Source organism: Lepus europaeus, chromosome X, assembly GCF_033115175.1.
Source record: "Lepus europaeus isolate LE1 chromosome X, mLepTim1.pri, whole genome shotgun sequence".
In the NCBI taxonomy this organism is placed as follows: domain Eukaryota; kingdom Metazoa; phylum Chordata; class Mammalia; order Lagomorpha; family Leporidae; genus Lepus; species Lepus europaeus.
In genome coordinates this window covers 111547850-111557570 of record NC_084850.1, presented here as the reverse complement: position 1 = coordinate 111557570, position 9721 = coordinate 111547850, and the positions used below count along the sequence as shown (strand labels likewise).

The window sequence follows — 9721 nt, the reverse complement described above, 5'->3', positions numbered from 1 at the left end:
TGTGTTCCTTGAGTTCTTTGACTCAACCAAAATCATTGAAGCCAAATGAATTCAACATTTTTCCAAATGTATCTTTTCAGATGAGAATATACTAAGTTGTAATAGATATTCTGAGGCAACAAACAGGTTGATCATTAATGACAGTCTCTTTTTTAAAACAACGACATTTTGAAATGCAGGAGGGGTTGATATCATGGCACAGTGGCTTAAGCCGCCTCCTGCAATGCTGGCATCCTGTATTGGAGTTTCAGATCCATCTACACGGCATCTGAATCCCTTAGCAGGCCCCATCAAAGATGGTCATGAAAACATCACAGGCTGTAAGGTTTGGCAGGAGAGCTATCCAAACTGAGGGCTGAATCGCACTGATGAGCACTGCAAAGAACCACACCAAATGCTAGTTGATGCTAAAGTTCTATCTAGTTTAGGTAACAGAAGGATTTTAGGAACCTCCTGCCATGCAGCCTTCTTATGCTGTACTGAGCATACCGTGCTGAGAAACCTCAAAGAACATCTTAAACACATGTGAAAGCTATTATTATCAATGATGCACAAAGCAACAACATTATGTGCCTCCTGATGTGATGCTCTGAGAAGGACATCAGGCCATTTTTGTAGTATCTCTGCTAGAAGAGAACATAAACCGAATGTACTCATGAGGAAACATCACATAACCCAAACTAAGAGATATTCCAAAAAGACTGCTCATGTCATGAAAGATAAAGAAAGGCTGGAAAATAGTCTATGTTAAAGGAGGCTAAAGAAACCTGACAACTAAGTATAATGTATAAATGTGGATCGGATCTGAGATGGGGAAAAAATGCAATTGCCAGAACGACATTTTTGTGATGATAAAAGTTGGATATGGACTATATATCATTTAATAATATATTATAATATATATTGTATCCATATTAATTTCTTGAATTTTTTACTATGGTTTTATAAGAGAATTTCCTTGTTATTAAGAAATATATGCCGAAGTTAGTTGCATCTATATGCCTCTTCACCCTGAAAAATTTAAGTGTATTTGTGTGTGTACACACACATAATACACATGTGGAAAAGTGTTAACAAATGACACATTTAAAGATAAGGAGTTGGGGCTGGCATTGTGACATAGTGGATAAAGTCACTACCTGCAACACAGGCATCCGACATGGGCACCGGTTCCTGTCCTGATTGCTTCACGTTCAATCCAGCTCCCTGCTAACAGGCTGGGAAAAAGCAGTGGAGGATGGTCCAAGCATTTAGGTGCCTGCTACCCACGTGGGAGACCCAAATCAATCTCCTGGCTCCTGATTTTGGCCTGGCCCAGTGCTGGCCATTGCCACCATCTGGGGAGTGAACCAGCAGATGGATGGTCTCTTTCTCCAACTCTGACTTTCAAATAAATAAATAAATCTTTTAAAAATTAAAAATAGAACACAGGCATCTGCGCACTATAAAGCCATGGAAATTCCCTGTAGCCTGTGCAAGAAAGTCAAGTTGGGCAATAACATGCAGAACTGGGGAATGCAGAAAGCCACGAATGTCACTGATCAAGCCCATCATGTCAGCAGGAATAAGAGAGACCAGGTGGTGGGGACCAGAGGTGGCTTTCATGGTTGCACAGTGTGGCTAACAGGTTTATCTGGTGCTTAGTGAAGACCGCAGTGAGCATGGCTTTGGAGCAGTACTTTGTTTGCCATGGTATTTTGTGTTACACTTTGGATGATGACAATATTCATCAAGGTCTCAATAAAAATCTTGGCTTTAGCCCTGAGGACAGAGAAGAGAATGTTTGATGCATTTCAGAAGTTGCTAAGCTGTTTGCAGATGCTGGCTTAGTGTGCATCATGAATTTTATATCATCTTATACTCAGGATCACAACAAAGCAAGACAAATTCATGAAGCTCCAAGTTTATCTTTTTTTTTTAAGTATTCATTGATGCTCCTCTGAATGTGAACAGAGGGAACTGAAAGTATGAAAAAGCCTGGGCAGGAGAAATTAAAAGTTTCAATGGGATTGATTCTGAATATGAAAAAGCAGAAGCCTCTGAATTGGTGCTGACAACAGATTCCTATGATGTCAATAACTGTGTCCAGCAAGTTGTGGAACTTCTACAGGAATGGGATATTGTACCTGTGGACGCCTCTTATGAAATAAAAGAATTTTATGTGCTAGGAAATAAACTTCATTTGGCAAAAACAGACGCAGAAACATTACCAGCATTGAAAATTAATAAAGCAGATATGCAATGGATGCAGATGTTGGCAGAAGGCAGAACAACACCCCTGCATGGCTTTATGAGAGAGAGGGAGTACTTGCAGTGCCTTCATTTCAATTGTCTTCTGGATGGGGGTGTCATTAACCTGTCAGTGTCTATAATTCTGACAGCTACTCATGAAGACAAAGAGAGGCTAGATGGCTGTAGAGCATTTGCTCTGACCTAGGAAGGCTGCCATGTGGTTATTCTTGACAATCTAGAATTTTCTGAGCACAGAAAGGCGAAGCACTGTGCCAGACGGGGGGAGAGGGAGGGAAAACCTGTAAGAACCACCCCTACATCAAGATGGCTATGAAAGAAGGATATTGGTTGACTGGAAGAAATCTTCAAGTCCTCGACCAAATTTGTTGGAATGATGGTTTGGATCAATATTATCTTACTCCTATTGAGCTAAAGCAGAAGTTTATATATATGAATGCAGCTGTCATCTTTGTTTTCCAGTTAGGCAACCCAGTGCACGATGGACGTGCTCTGTTAATGCTGGACACTCACGAGCAACTTTTAGAGACAGGCTACCTGCAGCCTGTCCTCCTTCTCCTTCCTCCACCCTCTTGGTGACTGGACAAAGGACAATGATGTTCCTTTGATGTGGTGCATGAAACAGCTTGCTGCCTTGCTGGAGGAAGGAGTCCTGAATCCCAAAGCAAAGGTGGTGGCCATCTTCTTGTTCCCCATGATGTATGCTGGGCCAACTGAGGTCCAGTGGCATTGTGGAGCACGGGTGGTTGCAGGAGAGAATTTCTACATTGTTGGACAAGACTCTGCTGGCATGCCTCGTCCAGAAACAGGGGAGGATTTTATGAGTCAACTCATGGTGCCAAAGTGCTGACCATGGCCCCAGGCCTCATCACCTTGGAAATAGTTCCCTTCTGAGTTGCAGCTTATAATAAGAAAAAGAAATATATGAACTACTACGACCCTGAACACCATAAAGACTTTGAATTCATTTCAGGAACAGGAACATGCCAAACTGCCTAAGAAGGCCAGAAACCACCTGAAGATTTCATGGCTCCCAAGGTTTGGACTATGCTGATGAAGTACAAATCCTTGGAGAAAATTTAAGGTGGCAACCCAGTCAGTCTACCTTCAACACTTCACTGAGTAACAAGAGGGGACCACGGAATCACTGTTGGCATTTCTTTATAGTTGTGTCTATCCTGACATTCTTCCTATAAACAGACCTTTCTCCTTAACTTGGTGTCAGTTTTGGTCTGCCTGATGAGTTCTGTTTTGAACTAGTGTAATGCACTGCTGGTTTTAATGTATCTTTTCCACTTATAGTTAGTATTTCTACAATATAGTTTTAAAGTCTTGTCTTTTATATTAAATTTATGCTTCTGTCTCATGATTTTTTTTTCAAGCTGCTATATTAGTTGTAACCAGTAATACACATGTTGAATCTCACTTTTCATCCTTTAAAAAGAAAAAAAATCACTAAACCACAAACTGGGCTAGATCTTGTTTGGGAATTTTACAAGACATTTCTAGCAATTAGATTTTTTTTTCTACATGGTAAATATAAGCTGCTTCCTTCCTTCCAATTAGCTATTGATCTTTCAGCTGTTTTAATCTATTCTTTTAATCTGTGTAAGCTCTGAATGAACTTCTGTATTCAATAAAATTAATTTATAGCTTCTTAAAAAACAAAAAAAAAATACAAATAAAGATAGGGAGTTGTGTATACCACGAATGTAATTCTTTTTCAAGTTTTAAGTTACTTCTAAATAAAAATGTAAAACTACAAAATTGATAATTCTTTCATTAAAAGTGGAAACTGTTCTAAAAAACTCTGCCGCCATAGTAACATGGAAAGAAGATAGACCCGTGGGACCAGAGAACTGGTTACTTCTAGCTCCACCATCAAATAACTGAGCATTGTGGGATAAGGATACTAAATCACTCCAAGACTTGTTGTTCCAAAAAATGAAAAGGATAGTCTAGATAAACTCTAGGATCAATGCTTATCCTCACACTTTGAGACACTTCTCTTTCTGTGTCTTCACTCTAAGAACACCAAACCATAAACTCTTTTTCAAGTATATTTATTCTTTATCGATTCATTTAAATATAGCACTCTTCTTCCTGAAAGCAAAGCCACAAACCAAGAACAATGTCCAACTTCAATATAAATGTCTGCAAATGCAATTTAGTGCATTTTCAAATAGAATTGTACTAACAAGAAGTATAAATAATTCAGAAGCATTCTTATGGAATAATCACAGGTTTTTGGTATAGGTTCATTTCATCCATAAATTCAAAACAATACAACTGAGCTGTATGAAACATCAGCTCATCTGATACAATTTAATAAGTGAGATGCAGATTACATTCCAAATAAATAAAGAAATGGCAAAAAATAATAATGATAGTTTCATCAACAGGTTATGACATTATCTGCGGGCAATATTGGTCTGATTCCTAGGTCAACAGTTAGTTGCAAAAATAATGAATCTGAAAATTTGATTGTGAACTGTTCTTGGTTTAAGCCCAGAGTAACCATCCTGCTGACTTAAGAGAAATCCACACAGTAAATCGCTTCAGGAGGCATAAGTATCCAGAACACTCTTCTTCTAAAGGGTAAGACATCATATTCCTTTTAAGACCTACTTTTAGATACTGAATTAAATTTTAGATAGCCTCAGCTTTTTCCCTGTCTCCAAAAGACTCAACTCACAAATTTGTAATGCTTCCAGTTTCTGAAAACGCACTGCTAGTCTTTTCTCAGATGAATTCCAAGTTCCCTTCAGCTGGTTAGGTAATTATACTCATTATCATGAAAAATACTAGGTCACATAAGTGTCATCTTTTTTTGGAGAAAAGAGTAATGTGTGAATATTTAGCCAGGTTATTTCATATTCAGCAACTAATCCTGGCTTTTATTACTTGGCTGTGACATTGATAGAGGTCAATTAGAAAGCAACAAGGGTAAGCAGGATAGAGTAATTCATGTCTAAAACATGACAACTGCATAGTATTACAGCATTTTTTTCCCTTTAACACAAATGCACTGAGCTACTGTGCTTCCCCTAACAGACATATTAGGAAAATGACTTGGCTTCTCTTGTTACTAAAATGTTCTATCTGTAAAATGGGAATATGATTTTATGTCTTCATGATCGATGACTGAACAAAAAGAACTAAGGGACAAAGAGAACATGGGAGAACAGAGTTCCTTACTTCAAAAGAAATTGTGCATCCAGAAACATATGACTTTTTTCGCGCTCCTCCTCAAAGCTGCTCCAAAATAATAGGAAAAGGATGGTTTTAGAGATAGAAACCTGAAAGGGTAAATACAATAGGCGATAAGGTAACAGCAACAAAATTTGGAAGCTGGAAAGCAGTAAATGATCTAGAAAATCTGAGAAATCTAAATCCTAAACTGGCAAAGGGGAAAAATGAAAACCAATATGATTTACCCAGAAACACCCTGAAAAGTTTAGCTACCAGTGGTAACGATGAGCCTTGGTGTGAGGGTAGGGCTAAAAGCAGAAGAATTGTTCGAAATTCTGTGTATGAAGAATTTCAAGTCCAGATGCCCTACCTCACTACGTGCAACATTTGACTGTACTACTCACACTCAAGCAGCAACTGAAGTTTGATCTTGGGAGAGAATAAGACAGGGAAATTTTGGACTGGGGAATATCATGTACAATTAAGGTCAGAAGTATGGTGTGAAAAATAGGAGATTAAGTGAAAAATTATATACTGAATTTGAGATGTCACTTCTCCTAGCCATCTTCTTTCTTTCAGCTGGTATAGCAAAAGCCATTTAGAACTGTGCGCTCCAAGCAGCTTATCAGATAATCCTTCTCTGCACATATTAGCAAAAGAGGTTACCCAGGGAAATATGCTAGTCATGTCACCACAATACCATGTGACATAGATTCATCACAACTCATCTTCTGGGGCATAGGATTTGGCATAGAGGTTAGGATGCCACTTAGAACACTTGTATCCCATATTGGAGTGCATAGATTTGAGTTCTGGCTCTGCTTCTGACTCCAACTTCTTACTAATGTGCACCCTGAGGGACAGCAAGTGATGGCTCAAGTAGTTGGGTCCCTGCCACCCACGTGGGAGACCTGGATTGAATTCCTGAATCCTGGCTTTGGCCTGGTTCAGTCTCTGATATTGTGGGCATTTGGGGAGTGAACCAGTGGATGGGAAAATTGAGTCAAAAACGAGCAAAAAATAGGAGCAGTTAACTCACAGACTAAGAAAAATCTTTGACAATAAACAGTAATGATGAAAAATTTGATTGATGAATATTTAAGCAATTATGAAATGTCATTTTCCATCAGTTTGATAAAAAAGAAAAAGTTTGATAATATTATGAGGTGGCGAGGGTGTAAAGTAATTTAATCTCTTTGTTATTGTTGGTAGGGATTGGAAATTGTCTCAATAATTTTGGTTTACAATTTGGCAAAATCAGAAAGGGCATTGTGGCACAGCTGGTAAAGCCATAACTTAGGGTGCTTGTATCCCATATAGGAGTTCTGTTTGAATACAGGCTACTCTGAGGTTCTGCTCCAGCTTCCCACTAACTTGCCTGGGAGGCAGCAGATGATGACCCCAGTACTTGGGGTCCTGCCACCCATTTGGGAGACCCTAATGGCATTCCTGGCTTTTGGCTTGGGCCTGGCCTAGCACTGGCTATTGCGGGTGTTTGAGAAATGAACTAGTAGATGGAAGATCTTCTCTGTCTCTCCCCCAACAATTCTCTGCCATTCTGCCTTTCAAATATATAAACTTTTTTTAAAAAATTGACAATGTCTAATAAAAATGAATGATATGCCTATTTTATGACCCAACAATTCCAACCCTAGGTATACTTTCTAAAGAAACTCTCATACGTAGATATGATCAGATGTTTATAGCACCACTTTAGTAAAAAAAATATGACTAAATAGTTCTAATAAGCATGGACAGTTATACTGTGGGATAGTATATAAGATGAAATACTATACAACAATGAAAGGGAATGAATTAGAGTTATATGTATCAATAGGGATAGATCTCAGAAACAGAATGTTTGTTTATATATAGTTTATGTTACAGCTTCAATGTAGTTTTCCAGCAGCACTTATTGAAAAGATTATCTTTTCGGCCAGCGCCGCAGCTCACTAGGCTAATCCTCCACCTGCAGTGCTGGCATCCTGGGTTCTAGTCCCGGTCGGGGTGCCAGATTCTGTCCCGGTTGCTCCTCTTCCAGTCCAGCTCTCTGCTGTAGCTCGGGAGGGCAGTGGAGGATGGCCCAAGTGCTTGGGCCCTGCACCCACATGGGAGACCAGGATGAAGCATCTGGCTCCTGGCTTTGGATTGGCGCAGCACGCTGGCCTCAACGCTCTGGCCTTAGCGGGCACTTGAGGGGTGAACCAACGGAAAAAGGAAAACCATTCTCTCTGTCTCTCTCTCTCTCACTGTCTAACTCTGCCTGTCAAAAAAAAAAAGACTATCCTTTCTTTAATGTATATTCTTGGCACCTTCATCCAAAATCAATGGACTGTACATACATGAATTAATTTCTGGGCTCTCTATTCTGTTCCATTGGTCTATATGCTGATTTTTATGCCAGTGCCATGCTGTTTTAATTACTAAAGTTTTGTGGTATGGTTTTTAAAAAATATTTTTATTTATTTGAAAGAGTTATGGGGGGGGGTGGAGAAAAAGAGATTGATTCCATCCACTGGTTTACTCCCTAAATGGCTGCAATGCCCAGGGATGGGCCAGGCCAAAGTCTGGGGTTAGGAGGTTCATCTAGGTCTCCCATGTGAGTGACAAGGGCCCAAGCAATTGGACCATCTCCCGCTGACATTCCAGATGTATTAGCAGAGAACAGGATCTGAAGTGGAGCAACAGAGGAGCAACAGGGACACTTGGGATGTCAGCATTTCGGACAGTAGCTGTATCTGCTATGTGCCAACACTGGCCTCCATGTATGCTTTGAAATCAGGTATCATAATGCCTTCAGCTTGATTCTTTCTTTCTTTTTGTCTCCAGAGTTTGTGTGTTGGGAGGTTGACCCCCCCTAAGTGTATATCATACACTTAACATCATACAACTAAAAATTTTAAGAGAATAACGCCATTTTCAAAGTCTCACCACTGATTATATACATGAAGTGTTTAGGAGTTTTAATGAATGATAAAGCCACCAAATGCTAGCATGGATAAATTCTAAACAGCTATCTCTAGCATCCTATCAAACTAAATAATGAGAGTCACTGTTCAATTATTGCTAGCAGTAAGAAGGACTCCTCCTTTAGACACTTAGAACAAAGCTGATTGCATTTTCTCTGCCAAAGGCTATTTCCATAGCTTGGCTTGAGCTATTTTAAGTATCTGTCAGGTGTTGAGAAATTTCTATATATTTCATTGGCAGAAATTCCAACATCCAAATTAACAACTAGACATTTGAATAACCAAGCAACATGAGAAATTGCTAGGAGTGCTTTTCATCTAAGCCTTTTATGTTCAAATGGAAAGTAAAACACAACCCACTAATAAAAATAGCCTTATATTATAGCTCAGTTCTACTGTCATTTATAGAGTCATACAATTTTCATATTGAGGCATCACTATAAGTCTTTGTTTTTAGAAATGAAAGAGAATAGTAGCCTAGTAAAAATTATTGAACTGAATTATTTAAGTTCTGCTGTGGCATATACTATGATGAGCCACTTTTCCAAAGGAGGAAAAGGATATCATGCCCCATAGTGACTTAAAAATAATTAAATTGTAAATGATAATAGAGAACAGTAGTCATTAAAACTATATTTTAAGATACTTTTTTTAAAAATACGATTTTGTGGGGCTGGCACTGTAGCGTAGTAGGTGGGACTACCGCCTGCAATGCTGGCATCCCATATGGGAGCTGGTTTAAGTCCCGGCTGCTCCACTTCTGATCTGGCACTCTGCTGTGGCCTCTGAAGGCAGTGGAGGATGGCCCAAGTCCTTGGGCCTCTGCACCTGTGTGGGAGACCCAGAGGAGGCTCCTGGCTCCTAGCTTCAGATTGGCACTGCACTGGCCTTGCAGTCAGTTGGGGAGCGAACCAGCAGATGGAGACGTCTTTCTCTCTGCCTCTCTATCTCTCTCTGTGTAACTATGACTTTCAAATAAAATAAACAAATCTTTAAAAAATACAATTTTGTAAAACTTAACACACCCTGTGCAAATGCATAAGATACTATGAAAGGAAACATGTAATGTTACAGTTCTCTACGTGTTGAGATTATGAGTAATACTTTTCAAATTTTCTGCAATAACCACATATTGATTTTATAAATAGAAAAAGTTTATTACATTTAATATCATAATGTATGTAAATATTAAGGAAACACTTTCAATCCTAATTGCTGATTTAATAGAAAGTCTGAATTATTGACTACTGCAATATGAAACATCATTTGCATGTCTTGGTGATTTTTGTTCAAATTCATTAAGTATTCTA

At 39.0% G+C, this 9721-nt stretch overlaps 1 pseudogene; it reads left to right on the top strand.

The window, feature by feature from the left end:
• The first annotated feature begins 1452 nt into the window (after positions 1-1452).
• Positions 1453-3333, top strand: LOC133753457 (bifunctional 3'-phosphoadenosine 5'-phosphosulfate synthase 1-like; annotated as a pseudogene).
• The last annotated feature ends 6388 nt before the right edge of the window (positions 3334-9721 follow it).